Raw genomic sequence first — 16,380 nt, 5'->3', positions numbered from 1 at the left:
CCCAATTTCTTTACTATTGTTTTAATAATTCATTATTGATATTATCTGGACCATTTCCTATTCTTCAGTTTTTAATTGGGTTTTCAAATTCATGTTTTTTCAATTTTTATCTCTGTTGCATTTATTTCTTCTTCTTCTTGGTTTGTTTGTTTATCTACTTCTACTTTTATTTCAACTATTTAATTATAAGGTTTTTAAAATAATTTTCTAATTCTTCTGTTTCTAGTTTTAATATTTAGGATATATTCTGCTGCTTCTTTCTTTTGTGTATTAATAAATCTCCACATTTGTTTCTGTATAGCATAAAAAAATCATATTCAAGTTCTTTTGTTATATTATTCCCAAAATTGATTTTTACTTTCTATTTTCTTTTGATTAACTTTATTTCTTATTTCTTTATATTCATTCCAGTTAATAATAATAATAAATTTAGTTTAATCCTTTATCCAAGTGTGTGCAAACAAAGTTTGCGCCTGAAAGTATCTTCAGGACTGGGGTAGAGTGGTACAACATTGGGCAACTCCAGTCCTGAAGATACTTTCAGGCGCAAACTTTGTTTGCACACACTTGGATAAAGGATTAAACTAAATTTATTATAGTCTGACCAAGTGAAAAATAAACTTTCAGCATTCATTCCAGTTATCTGTTTTCATTTAATAATATTTTTATTTCTTCATTAAACCATCTACATGTTGTTTGCTGCTTAGTGAGTTATCTTCGAATTTTGTTTTCATCTGTTGTAGTATAACGTTTTTATCCTTTCTTCTTTTAATAATTCCACTTTAAATTTTATTTTGGCATTGTGTTGATTTTCTTTAAATTGTATTTTCACCCATTTCTTGTAAAGTCTTAGTTCCCATATTAACTGGTTATGGTCACTTCCAATTTCTGCTGATGTTAACACTAACATCTTCTGTTTGTGATGGGTGTATTATTATTGATTAATAATATAATCTATTATTGATTCCTGCCTTCTTGTGTTTCCAATGTTATTTTATGCTGATAAAATGTATTCATTATTTCGAACTTATTTTTGATCAGAGTGGTATCAATGTTTCTTCTTTATTGGTTCTTCATTAAATCTTTGCATAATTCACTTTATTGGTATATTTTCTATTCTTTCATTTAGGTCACCCATTATAATTAATTTTTCATTTGGTTTTATTTCTTGTACTATTTTTTGTAGGTCCTCATGAAAAGCTTCTGTTTTTTCTTTTCTTCCTCATTCTGGAGCATATACTGTAATTATATTTTTTTTAATATATATAATTATATATATTAAAATAATCTTTCCTTACTATTAATATTCTCATTTATATATTTATATTCTTCTATTCTTTTAACTCAAGGGGATATTCAGTTGTTTGCGGATGATGCGAAGCTGGGAAGGATTATTAGTAATAGTGGAGATGTGGTAGCCCTGCATGGGGATTTGAATAAGCTAGATAGATGGGCAAATGAATGGGGGGTGTCAGTTTAATGAGCAAAATGTAAGGTCTTGAGGTTTGGGAACCATCGATGGGATGCTGCATACTCTCTGGGAGGAGTTATACTGGAGGAAGTAGGGGAGACAAGAGATCTGGGGTTAATGATTGATAGAAATCTGAAATTTAGGGGACATGTTGCAAAGGTGGTGAAGGTAACACAGAGGATTGCTGCAATTATGAGAAGGACACCGACCTGCAGAGATAAAAGGGTTATCATTCCATTGTATAAGTCTCTGATCAGACCACACTTAGACTATTGTTCTCAGATTTGGTCCCCAGGATTTGAAGGGGATAAATTAACTGTGGAAAGGGTACAGAGACGGATGACAAAGATGGTTTCAGGACTGTACAATTTTGGTTATGAGGATCGGCTAAGGGAATGTGGACTGCAGCGTTTGGTGGATAGAAGGAGAGGTGATATGATTGAGACTTTTAAACTGTTGAGAGGTGGTTACAGGGTTGACACTGGGGAGTTCTTTCGCTTGGTTGAACAGCGGGAGGGATGACAAGAGGCCATCCCTGGAAGTTACGAAAGGAAATTGTGAGCAAGAGGGTGAGGAGTGGTTTCTTTGCATGGAGGGTGGTTGAACTGTAGAATGCATTGCCAGATGGAGTGGTGAGAGCGAGAATGGTCAATGAGTTTAAGGAGTGATATGATAGACTTTGTTTCTTGGGGGGGGTACCTCCCCTCAATGAGTCTTGACAGACTTTATGTTCTTAGGAAGGACCTCCCACGATGAGTCTTTTGACTCCATGGAAGCCTGAATAATAATAATTCTTTATGTATTACTATTCCCACTCCAGCTTCAGCTATGTTTTGTATTTTACTCTGCTTTATATAAATATTAGTCTTGTATGTTCATTATTCCATTCCATTTTTTTTTTTTTTTTGTTTGTTTCTGTTATGCTGCATATTTTAATGTTTCTTTGGTTATTTCTTGAATAAGTTCTCCCTCTTTTCCATTAATTGCTTTTACATTCCATGTTGTTAGTTTTATTATTTCGTATCATATTCTTTTCCATTTCTGATCAATATCCAATTTTCCGATCCGATTCATATTTGTCTTGGTTTCTTGAACAATATTGTTTTACATCCAATGATGAGTTGCTAGCCCAATCACCAGATGCCTCCCACGTTAGCCAGGAATATTGATGGAGCCTTCATGCCTAGGGTGGCCCTTCTGGAAGACCAAGCTTCCAACATACTTCACCTGTTCATGACTTATTTTTCATGGTATTAATAACACCACACAATTTTATGAAAGAGATGTTTTATTAACTGCTTATAATTCGCTGAATTTCAACTCAGCATCATCAGAGCACTTGTACACATGACAGTGAGTGAGTGAAACAATACAATTGCAATGGACAAAAGATCTAAAGTCCTATTTTGGTGCCCTGTAATGAAAAAAAAATAGCTATGCAAGAGTTTCTCTTATAACAGTCTCTGAAATTTTTGGCAAATTAATGCAACCATATATGTTAAGGTTGGAAGAATTCTTCAAAGCCATTGCTGACTCAAAATCTTTCAGATCTGTAATGACTCCTAAATAGCACATTTGTTTCCCTCCATCTAATCCTCTGTGAAGGAGTGTCCAAAGCATGGTCTGCTAGTCCCTACTTGCCATAGTAATAGTAGCAAATGTATTTTTCATATTCTTCCAGGTGAATATTAACCGATCTTCCTGTTTGCCCATAATAGGTGAAGTTGCAAGGAACTTCATACACTCCTGGGTGTGCTAAAGGGTTATGTTTATCCTTACGCAAGGGGATCAGAGTTGCCAGCTTGACATGAGGTTTGACAGTGGTGCGTTTCATCAATACTTTGGCTATCTTTTCTGATGTATCTCTGACATAGGGAATAGAAATGGTCATGTTGTGTTCTTGTGTATTAGGAGAGGGCAGAGTAATGGGCCTATGTAGTATTTTATCTATTTTGTAGGGATTATAGCCGTTATGTTTGAGTTCTGTGGTCAGAACTATATAGTTAGAACAAATGGCTCTGGTTCTGTGTGTAAGTGTTTTTAAAATGCCATACTGTTGGACTGGATGATGATGTGATTGTCTGTGTAAGAATCTTCCTGTATATGTAGGCTTTCTCTAAATGGAAAAAGATAGTGACCAATCTGAAAGGCAGGTGACTAATGTGTCAAGAAATGATAAACAGTTATTTGATTCTTTTTCTACAGTGAAGTGGATTTTGGGGTGTTTTTGCTGTTTAGTCAAGTCTAAATTTCCCCCTGATATTTTTGAATTATTTAAATTTACTATAAATGCTTTACATGGTGAGGAAAATTCTACAAACAGATTAATGGTACTGCTATGGGTTCCCCCCCCCCCCCATTAGCAAATTTTTACATGGAACACTTTAAAAACAAAGTACTTACCACAGCTGCATACAAGCCACAAGTGTGGTTATGCTATGTAGATGATGTTTGTCACCTACCTAAACAGCCAACACTCCCAAAATCCACTTCACAGTAGAAAAAGAATCAAATAACTGTTTATGAAGTTTAGGAATAACTGTTTAGGAGTCGTTACAGATCTGAAAGATTATTTTTTGAGTCAGCAATGGCTTTGAAGAATTCTCACAACCTTAACAAATATAGTTGAATTAATTTGCCAAAAATTTGGGAGACTGTTATCCTAAGAGAAACTCCTGCATAGCTGTTTTTTTTTTTTTTTTTTTTTTTTTTTCCCCCCGTTAGAGGGTGCAAAAAAATAGGACTTTAGATCGTTTCTCCATTGTAATGGTATTGTTTCTCTCATTCACTGTTGTGTGTACAAGTGTGCTGTGCTCTGATGATGCTGAGTTGAAATTCAGCGAGATATAAGCAGTTAATAAAACATCTCTTTGATAAAATTGTGTGGTGTTATTAATACCTTGAAAAATAAATTATGAATAACCGTCAACACCTAAGCTTATCTGTTAGATACTTCACCCGTTCACCTCACTGCCACGATGAGGTATGGATAGGATTTAGAGAGGCATGGCATGATATACTGCATAATTCTCTGTACACACCTCTGATTGCCTTCACCTCACACAATTTAAATTAAAAATTCCAATCCAAAAAATGCGTAAAGATTAAAACTCGTAAAGTGAGAACTATTTGTATTTTTTTTTTAATGAAGAAGTGTGTATACTTAGAAAAATACATACATTAACCTCCTAACAGGCCAGAATGCCTATTTTTTATACATCCGGCAAAATCTGGATACAATGCATGCTCTGTTGAAAGAATGTGCATAAGAAGTGCAATTTGGCATCATGTTAATTTGAATGTGTGATAAATCTTCAGCCTGAAGAGAATTTGCGATTATTGCTGCTTCTCATTTGCAAATAACAAGAAATGCAGTTCCTTGTTCCATGCTGGGTAAGTGGACTTATATGGGATAGACAAAAAATAGAGAAATTATTTTTGTTTTCTCCTTTTATTGTACAATTTTTAATGCCAGGACAAAATAAGAGATCCTTGCATAATTTATTCACTTAAACATTACATTACCTTGGAAAACTAATGTAATTTCTAATTTTTTGGGCTAATTCTGTCTAGTCGACAGTATATTTTATTTGTTCTTGAAGAACATTTTTGAAGATAATTATTTAAAGTATTTTGATTTTTATTCAAAATCAAAATAACACTTGATGACTTTCCTTTATAGACAAAAATATGAAAATCTTTAATCACATCAAATATGAAGTGAACATACTGTGAAAAGTATGAAATACAAAATTAGATCAAATTAGACATTTATAATTCAGTTACTGTGAGTGCTCGTGGCAGCTGGAGGGGGAGTTTGGGTAATACTTCAAAACAGACAAAATTATAATCAATTCCTTATAGAAGAACATGTCTGAGATAATTTCTTCATATGCATATTTATGTTGCTTTCACTCACAAACGGTTATTTTATAAAGGTAAAGAAACAGCATTATTATTGAAATGAGCACTCTAGAAATAACGATAACAATTTGTTCTTTTTACAACTACAAGTTCATATGAGATACCACTGAATATAATTTTGCGATATTTTAAAATTAGCCTTCAAATAAGAATAATGCAGTTTAACATCTTGTTCATAAAAGCAGAAAGAGTTGTTCACAAACAGCAGCAGTAGATCTCAATCTGTAAGCATAAGAATGTGACATGCATATTTTTGTATATCATAGTGCAAGATAAAATAAAAAGTAATGTTCAGAACTTGTTTATTGCAATAAATTTTGCTTGAAAACATTTTTTTTCCAGAATATTTTAAATCAATTGTTTAACACAAGGTTGGAATAGGGCAGGTCTTTTCCATTCCGCCACCAATAAAAGATGAACACTAATGCAACACATACACAATTTTTTTCTTAATTCAAATATTTCTTTCTTTCTTAAATAACTGCATCAAATAATTTATAAGTTTCCGATAATAAAATTGAAATTGTGATTATTACAAATTAAAAAATTATTTTGAAATAAATATTGTATCAGACTGTTAAAGAAATATCAGAATTTCCTATTTAGGAAGGAATTGAAAACAAAACAAGACTGCTGATGTATTATGCAACACAGCTTGAATCTCTGTAGTGTCTCTTCTAAAGAAGTGGTCTTTCTTTCTCAGTAGCTTTTAGCCTTTACCTGCAGCTGAGGAGATTATTGTTAAGACAAAAGTTATTTCCAGCAGCAGTAAAAGTCCTAATATTTGGAATTTTTAAGGAAAAAAAAAACTAACACTACTGAACTTTTTTGTTGCATAAACGGTTTTAAAATGGTGAAAATAAAGAATAGAATTTCTAAAATTTAGGCGGGTACAACAATATTACTGGCTTAATTGTTCAATCAAACGGTAAAATGAAGTAACAAATACTGTGAAAACTTACAAACCAGTAGAAATTAAATAGAGTAGTTATTTATAATTCAGTTCTAGGTGTAATATTCTGAAATAAAAAAAAAATTATTGAACCAAAAATTTGGTAAGCCATAAAAAAATAATAAATACTTAAAGCAATGCATACATTTTTCTTTGGTTTGTAAAGTCGTAGTTTAAATTTTGAATATAATTTCCTCTGTGAGAAATAATATTCATGTGGTTGAAAGTTTATTTTTCACTAGGTTAGGCTATAATAGATTTAGTTTAATCCTTTATTCAAGTGTGTGCAAACAAAGTTTGCACCTGAAAATATCTTCAGGACTGAGGTGAGGTGGTGCAACACCAGGGCAACTCGTTGCAGAGGCGGAGAAGGATATCATCACTCCTATCTCAGTATCTCCCATAATGCAAAGCACATCTGCTTGAGGATATGTATAATGCTAATCATTAAGGTAAGGGCCACTACCCAGACTGGTTTCGATCTTTATTGAGGTCTCGTCAGTGGGAGCCAGGCCCAGAACTGGAGATATCAAGGCAGAAGCAATGAAGGTCATCTCTACCTATAGGAGTTGCCAAACGGTGTGCCACCTTATTATTAAATTACTCCGGATTCAGAGATAGATATCGAAGTTTATTTTTCACCTGGTTAGACTACAATAAATTTAGTTTAATCCTTTATCCAAGTGTGAGCAAACAAAGTTTGTGCCTGAAAATATCTTCAGGACTGAGGTGAGGTGGTGCCACTCGTTGGGCCTGGCTCCCACTGATGAGACCTCAATAAAGGTCGAAACTGGTCTGGGTAGTGGCTCTTTCCTTAATGCTTAGTATTATACATATCTGCAAGGAGATGTTTTGCATTATGGGAGATACTGAGATAGGAGTGATGATAGCTTTCTCCACCTTTGCAATCTGTTGCTCTGGTGTTGCACCACCTCACCTCAGTCCTGAAGATATTTTCAGGTGCAAACTTTGTTTTCTCACACTTGGATAAAGGATTAAACTAAATTTATATTATGCATGGGGTGTTTAGCAGTCAACAATTTAATGATTTACATAGAGCCGGATACATGTGCGTACTTCCCGTCCTAACTGGCGAATGCAGGCTGCATGAAAAAAAAGAAATTCAACAGTTTGTATGTATATATATATATATATATTATTTATTTATTTATTTATTTATTAGCGTATGGCAATCTACATGCAGTTATAAAGGTACATAAGTCAAAAAATATATATAAAAAGTAAGTGACAAACAATTGGAATAAAACAAAGACACTTATACTTTCAACAAACAAAACACTTATAGGTTAAAATCAAGTTGTCTGATCCAGTCTATAACCGTGCAGGAAGTGGGGTTTTTTTTGGCCTGTTTATGCACGAAGACTGCACTCAGTAGAGGTGTGGTGGACTGATTGATTTGGGTGCCTGCAGTCACATTCCTATGAGGGGAATTTTTCCCACTTTTACAGAGAGCTTGCACATCTTCCATGTCTGGTGCAAATATTATTCAGCATAGTCCATGTCTTTCAGCTCAGTTCCATACCTGGGATGATGAGATGATGCCTATCAAATGAAGTTTGGAGTTGAGCATTGGAATTTATGCTCTACGTTTGTTTCCATTGTTCTTTGGTATTATAGTTGATCGTTCTCAGGTGTTTAGCTTCACGGAGAGGGGGATTTCTTGATTTCAGTCTGTTGAGCAGTAGCTCTAATATATCATTGTGTATAGGCAATTCAGTATTTCTGAGTATTTTATCATATTCACGTAGTAGAGGATCATGTCTTCGTAGGTTTGGTGGTGTTATGTCGCTCAGCATACTACTGCTGAATTTCTTTTCGTACATGCAGCAGACAACGGATTTACTCTGCTGGGACACATATTTTTAAAATGGTTGAAAGCCGAGATAAAAAGTAAAAAAAAAAAACTGTTTCATTAAGTGCAATTAATGTCATCTACAAAGAATACTTCTTCAGGTGCACAATCAGAGGAAACAAATAGCTAAAAATTGAGAGAGAATAAAAATCTATACATTAAAGCGTTAGCGGATTGAAGGTGTTCTTGGTATCTCCTAATTGTTGGGTGTGCGGATGTGTTCAACATCTCATGAACACCAAAGTTGGAATGCACCCGAGAGATTATAACTGAGGTTGTTGTTAAGATGTGTTTGATTGAGGATGATTTCTTTGGATTCCACAATTCTTCTAGGTTCATCATAGCAGCAAAAGATATTTTCGGATTTCTCCCATAAGAAGAATTCATGTTAGAAGAATTCATGACATGGTTCAACAGAGCACTAGCTCTTGTTCTGCCATAGATGACATCACTTTTATGTTCTTCATGACGAAATTCTATTTCTTCTTTTTCCATTTACCCAAAATAAGGTTTATTGCTGTTGCACCAAATTCGGTAAACATAGAGATATTTACTGAATATGGTGAATTCGGTAAATATGGTGGGACCTAGTTAGCAAGGAATGGAGTGAAAGAAATCCAGATGGTGTATTTTTTAAGAACTGGCCAGATTTAGGTGAAATAGCGCTGATATATGGGAGGGATATGTATCCTTTTTCACTAGTTCTATCTTTAGTATGGAGAGGAGGTGGATTGAAAAGGAACTTAAAAGTTTGTTTCGAATAACCATTTTGCTAAAAGGTAGTAAGAAGCTAAAGCTCCTTGTTTTTTTTTTTTTTTTGTAAACAAAAAAAATCTGGTTTAGCCATGGGAAACATGTTATCACCCATACTAGCTCATCTATATTTGGAATCTTTTGAAGGAAAAAAGCTGTCTCCTCCTTTCCTTTGAAACCAAAATTGTGGAAGAGAAATATTGATGGCATTTTTTAATCTGGAGCCGCGATCATGAATCTCTGAAGAACTTCCATGAAAACCTCAACAGTCAACACCCCAAAATTAAATTGATGGCTCTCTCTTCCATTCCTGGATGTCAAACTTACTTGTATTTCTGAGAAATTAAAAATCTCCATTTACAGGAAACTAACTCACACCAACAGATATCTCCATGTACAGTCCCATCGTTATCCACCTCAAAAACTTGCTATTATATCTACGGTAGGCAAACATGCTCACTCCTCTCTGAAGAAGATATTAACAAGAAGCTTCTTGTTACTACCTTTCATCAAAATATTCGAAACAAACAGTTAATAAGTTACTTTTCAATCCACCTCCTTGCCATACTGAAGATAGTGAAAAAGGCTACATATCCCTATCGTATATCAGCTTCGTTTCACCGAAATTAGCCGAAGTTCTTAAAAAATACAACATCTGGACTTCTTTCACTCCTCTTCATAAACGCCGTTCCTTGCTCAGTAGTTCCAAACAAAAACATCTCAACCTGAAATATCCCAGCGTTTACCAAATTTGGTGCAACTGCAATAAACCTTTGGCCAGAGCGAAAAAATCTATCGAATTACGTCTTGAACAACATAAGATACATCACATACGGCAGAACAAGAGCTAGTGCTCTGTCGAACCATGTCATAAATTCAAGTATTTGAAGGCTGCAGAAGTTATAGTTGAAATGTGGTTGTGCCAGGAAAGATTGGATGTACAATTCAGTTCAAGAAGAAAAATGTGATCATGTTTGGATATCTCAATATTACTGAAGGTAAGATGGAATGATGCAAGCTCTTTCCTGTGAGAGATCAGAGAGAACTGAGTTTTGGTCGCATTAAAGCTTACAAGGTTGAACTTTCCCCACTGGAATATAGCTATGAGTTCCAATTTCAGGTCATTTCTCATGATTGATATTGAGGATTCCAGCACTTTTTTTCGATTGAAAAACATGTAGTATTCAAGTGCTGTAGTAAACCGTCCACCATGATATGTAGTGAGTGACCAATGAGAAAGTTAGTGATCCAGTTGCCGAGTGAGTAAGGCAGAAATTAGGATGGCAGTTTGTTAAGTAAACTCCTTAGCCAAACCCTCTCAACTTTGAAAGGTCGAGAGGAACCATGTGAGTTTCTCCAAAATTTTTACGGCTTTGATAAGTCTCCTGTTTTCATGTTGTAAAGTAGATGGCAGATGAATATAATAGACTGACGTTTCAACACAGTATAGATCTTCGTTCCGAGGAATAATTTTTTAACACAATGGGTGGAATACTATCAAGACCAGATGCTTTCTTCGTGTTCAGGTTAGTAAGGATTCTTCGAATTCCATTTTGTCATAAGACTGGCTGCCATGAAGAGTGCCTTTGTTGGTGGAGGTAAGGGACCTTTCTCCAGGTCATCAATGCAGGAATTGGAAGAGAAGAGTGACGCCACTAAGTCGGTCTTGTCTTTAGGTGAAGTAACTACTGTACCATCAGAATATGAGAGTGATGGGAACCCTGGGTAGCAGAAGTTGCTCTTGGCAACTGACCAGAAAGACTGATTGCCATTTGGGCAGGAGGCGATTTTGCAGCATTTGGCCTTTTCAAAGTCACTTCCGTTTGGTGACGATTCCTTTACGACTGTTGCGAGTTGTAATACAGGCAGTGTGGGCAACAGAAGATTTCGTTTGAGCCATTCGTGGTAAGCACAGGTTTTTCTTTTACAGCGTTGATTCACTTTTTTGAGCACCAGACTTTTCATGGTGGCTGAGAATTTGGAGTGGAATACGAGATGGAGGCCTTCGTTCCTGTGAGGATGATTTCTGTCATTCGGTCTGAGCTGGTGTTTTGTTCAGAAGTACTGAAGCTGTAGATGGTCCAGGGAAGAGAAGAAGGAATAGAATTCATGGAGTTTCTATCAAGATAGCAACCTTGTAATGCTGTGTTACAAAGAGAACTCTCAAGCACAGTATACCTGGAAGAGGAGTTTGTTACGAAGGGGTTAAGTGTGTTGGCAAATTGGAGGGGTTGCGGGTATTCTGGTAGGTAGATTGATGATCTGAGAAGGTCATTGCTGATGGCAAACATATCAGGATCCCTGCCTGCTTGGTCTGTGACACCAGAGAAAGGGAAGCCAATTCAAGTTGTTGAATTTAAGTCTTCTAAAAGAATGGCCTGACTATTGCAGTTTTCGACGGCAGAAATTTCAGCTCTAAACAGCGCGGTTGACAGACTTTGGAGCTATAGATGGAGCATACCAAGAGGGCAGGTTGAGTTGGTAGAGAAATATAGAGCCACGGCAGATCAAACAATAGCTAATCAAGGATTTCCATTCTGACATGATATGTCTGTTCTGTTAAATGCAGAGATACTGCCCTTGTGATGAAAAAAAGCTGTGTAATAGGTAGTCGCCACAGTTGGAATTTTGACAGGAACAGTAATTCTGGTTAAGACGACCGTAGATTGTGGCATACATTATTTATATTGCTATTTAGGCCATGGGTGTTCGGTGAAGCGTATGTTTTTTTTTTGTAATAATTAGTGTTTATGGGTTATTTAGTTGGATTTTTTTGTTCTTTTTTTATGATTGGGTATTTTTTTTATTTTATAAAGGTTTGAGTTATTTTTGTGGGTGAATTTTTTGAAACCGCATTTCTTTGGGTGGCAGTCCACTGTATAGATGTCGCGCATAACTACAGGGACGGCTTTTCTTCAAAGAGCGCTAAAGTGAGTAGAAAAAATAAAATAAAAACACATTTAACATTTATTAAATGTGGATATACACCAAATATATTGTAATAAATACTGTGAATTTTAATAACATTTAGCGAAAAATGCAACTTGGTTTTCGCTATGTATAGTATAGAGCTGGCGGAAGCACTAGACAAGCCGGGTGTTTATTTCGAAGGACTCCTTACACTACAGACCTTGTTTTTTTACATGCAGGACGCATTCCACAGACATGGTTCTACATAGCACTAGCTCTTATACTGCCGTATGTCATGTCTCTTATGTTCTTCATGACGTAATTCGATGGGTTTTTCCTCAGGTCAAAATAAGATTTATTGCAGTTGCACCAAATTCGTTAAGCGCCGGGATATTTCAGGTTGTCATGTTTGTGTAGTATTGAGCTGGCGGAAACACTAGACAACGAGGCGTCGGTTTACATGGGGCGCCCTTACACTATTGAATTTCGTTCAATAGTGTAAGGGAGTTTCTAAATCATCGTTTTTTTTTTTTTTACATCGATTATTTACAAACATGAGTTTGTAAATCATCGAATTGTTGACTACTAAACACACCATGAATGCCCAGTTCTTTCTCGCGGAGGTATGTTCAAAATTTAACCTACGACTTTACAAATCAAAGAAAAATGTATGCATTTCTTTAATTATTTACATTTATCTTTTATGTCTTACCAAATTTTTGGTTCAATAAATTTCTTATTCAGAATGCTACTCCTGGAACTGAATTATAAATTACTACTCTGTTTAGTTTTCTACTGGTTTGAAAGTTTTCACACAGTAATCAGTATCAATTACTTCATTTTACCGTTGATAAAAGAAGTAAGCCAGTAATATTGTTGTACCCGCCGAAGCAGATATTTCTAATTGCCGACTTTTTATTTTGCACTCTAGAATCATTTGTTCAGCTATTTGTTGACATTGTTCTAAGTTTTAGAAAATATTTTCTATAGTTTCATCATTTCATAACCGTCGGCCAGCCTGGCTGGCCAAGTAGTTAGCGTATCCTCTCTCCAGCCAAAAGGTCGCGGACTCGAATCCTGCCATGGTCATGGGTGTTTGTGATTGTCTTTGGAAATACTAGCGGTGGTGGTAGGTGGCATTTGTGTAGTTGCGCTAGTTTGTGGATGGGATGGAATAGTAGAGACAGAGCTATAGAGCAAGTACCCTCCCTTGAGGTGTCTAATAATAATAATCTAGGCAACAAGAATGCAATATCTCTAACTTCATTTTACCATTTGATAAAAGAAGTAAGCCAGTAGTGTTGTTGTTGTGTCTGCCGAAGCAGATACTTGTAATTCCTTACTTTTTATTTTGTACTCTACAATAATTTGTTCTGGTGTTTGTCGACATTATTCTAAGTTTTAGAAATTATTTTACATATTTTCACTATTTAACCGTTTACATCTATGCAAGAAAAAAAAAGAGTTGAATGGAGTTTTTTTTTTTTTTTTTTCCTTAAAAAATTCCGAATATGACGATTTTACTGCTTGGAAATAACTTTTGTCTTAACAATAATCTTAGCTGCAGGTAAATGCTAAACGCTGCTGCGAAAGAAAGACCACGTTAGAAGTGACACTAAAGAGCTTCAAGCAGTAGTGCTTAATACCGGGTGGTTATAAAATAACGTCCAGTGTTCAGAGCCCTCTAGCGAGTAATGTATTGGACGAAATACACCAATATTCGGTAGACGTACACAGTGGAACATGGGGATTCGATTTAACGAAAAAAAAATTAGTACCAAAAATCGCCAACAGGGGAAAATTTAGCGCTGCCAAATTAATTTTAGTAGGTGTAACTAATGAATGAATAAATGGCAAATGAGAGCAGCACACATCTATTTCATGACGTTTATTGTTAATTACAAATGAGGTTCAATATGACCAACATTCTGATGTTCAAGGAACTGCATACGGTGCACGACATTTTCCCCGGTGGCTTCGCAACATATCGGAATTGATTTGTCTCACGTGTAACGTTAGTTGATCTTTCAAAGTTGGAATATCGGGTACATGTCCTTGATGCACAATGCTTTTAAGAAATCCCCACAGCCAAAAGTCACAAGGATTGAGATCAGGCGATCTTCGTGGCCACGGCGTGGAAAATGCACGACTAATGATTCTTCCGTGAGAGAAATGTTGTCGCAAAACATGTTGTACCTGAAGTCTGATGTGGGGTTGTGCACCATCCTGCATGAAGATGGTCGAATCGAGACATCCTCTTTGCTGTAGTTGTGGAACCACAAAGTTCTGTAGCATATTGGCATACCTGTTAGCATTGACGGAACAGGTCACTGGTCCATTTTGGCGATTTTCCTCGAAAAACTATGGACCGATGATAAAAGATGCCGTAAATCCGCACCACACTGTGACTTTGGGCGAATGGATAGGCATCTGCAGACACGTGTGCAGATTAGTTGCAGCCCAAATGTGACAGTTGTGTGTGTTAATATCGCCGTTCAAATAAAATTGTGCTTCGTCACTCCATAAAATCTGCCATGGCCATGCATCATCCACTTCCATGCGCGCTAAGAATCTCAAAGATAAGTCGATTCGTGTGGTCGCATCACGAGGGCGCAATTCTTGAACATGACTGATTTTATGGGAATAAAACTTCAACATCTGATGTAGGATTTTCCACAGCGTTGTGAATGCAATATCCGTGTGCTGGGATATTGCTCGTGCACTGCTGATACACTGTGCATTCGTCATTTCCACAGTAGCAGTTGCAACTTATTCAACTTGTTTGTGATTGATTGGTTTGCATCCCCTGCCTACCTGCACTGCTAGAGTTCCAGTAGTTTCAAATCGCGGAATCAATTTTCGTAAGTTTGTTACGCTAATCGGTCCTTTTCGTAAATTTTTCATACGCCTAAAATCATGAAGACAAGCACTGGCATTATTGTTCCACTGATAATAGAATTTGACTAACAAAGCACGCTCACGTAAGGTAAGAGGCATCGAAAAGCAGTTCGTCTACGAATAAGAAATCTCACAGGCTTTCCTTTCATCGCATGATCGCTCACAAGAAACGCGATAATGCAAATTAATGCATTTTACTCGGTAAACAGCGCCAAAATTTCCTCTGTTGGCGATTTTTGGTACTATTTTTTTTTTTCGTTAAATCGAATCCCCATGTTCCACTGTGTACGTCTACCGAATATTGGTGTGTTACATTACTCGCTAGAGGGCTCTGAACACGACGTTATTTTATAATCACCTGGTTCATCACCAGCCTTGCTTTGTTTTCGGTTATATTCTAAATAGAAATTCCGAGATTTCCAATACTGTCTGATACAAAATTTATTTCAAAATAATTTTTTAATTTGTAATAACCACAATTTCAATTTTATTATCGAAAACTTAATTTTTTTCTTTTTGAAAAAAAATAGTTCATGTTAGCTTTTTTTTTTTTTTTTTTTTTTTTTTTTTTTTTTTTTTTTTTTTGTGAGAGGACAACCTGCCCTATTCCGCACTTGTGTTAAACAGTTGTTTTAAAATATTCTGAAAAAAACAATGCTATCAAGCAAAATGTATTGCATTAAATAAGGTTTGAAGAATACTTCTTATTTCATCTTGCGCTACTACGATGTATAGAAATATGCATGGCACACTGTTAACCATTCGTGGGTGGAAGGAACGTCTTGTCGGAGTTGATAGCTAAACACTCGAAACCTTTTACTGAAGGTAATTTCATTAAGGAATGTCTAATTAATGCTGCAAAAATTATTTCTCCTGAAAATATGAAGGCTTTTCAAACAATCCCTTTTTCTCGAAATACAGTTGCGGAAAGAATTACTGATTTGGCCGACAATTTAAGTGTTCAGATCAAAGCAGAATCATCTAGTTTCGAAGCTTTTTCCATTGCCTGTGACTAAAGTACGATCACTGGGGGCGTAGCTCAATTAGCCGTGTTTCTTCGTGCTTGCGATACGGATTTCAACATTTTTGAGGAATTATTGGAACTATGCATAACACTAGTACAGGACAAGATATATTTAATTGTGTTTTTGAGCTTCTGCAAAAATACAGTCTACCTCTGTCAAAATTAACTTCTATAGCTACAGATGGAGCTCCTTCTATGACCGGAAAAAACAATGGTTTCGTGGCATTACTGCAAAAAAAAAACGAAGTGTAATTTATGACGGATCCAAGATTCATCATACGCATTGCATTATTCATCAAGAAGTAATATGCGCGAAAGTAATCAACATGGAAAATGTGTTAACAATCTATCAAAAAAAATCATTATTTCATAAAATCTCGAGGCTTAAATCAGCGACAGTTCTCTGCTTTCTTAAGTGAATTAGACAGCGAATATTCCGGTTTGACCTACTATACCAAGGTACATTGGCTATCCTGATCCAAGATTCTTAAACAATTCTAGGACTTGAAAGAAGAAATATGTTAGTCTGGGACTTGAAAGAAGAAATATGTAAAAATCAAGACACAAACCTGTTT

Source organism: Typopeltis vanoorti, chromosome 24 (assembly GCF_054136105.1).
Source record: "Typopeltis vanoorti isolate ZY-2024b chromosome 24, IOZ_Tvanoo_1.0, whole genome shotgun sequence".
Taxonomy (NCBI): domain Eukaryota; kingdom Metazoa; phylum Arthropoda; class Arachnida; order Uropygi; family Thelyphonidae; genus Typopeltis; species Typopeltis vanoorti.
This window is presented reverse-complemented; position numbering follows the sequence as displayed.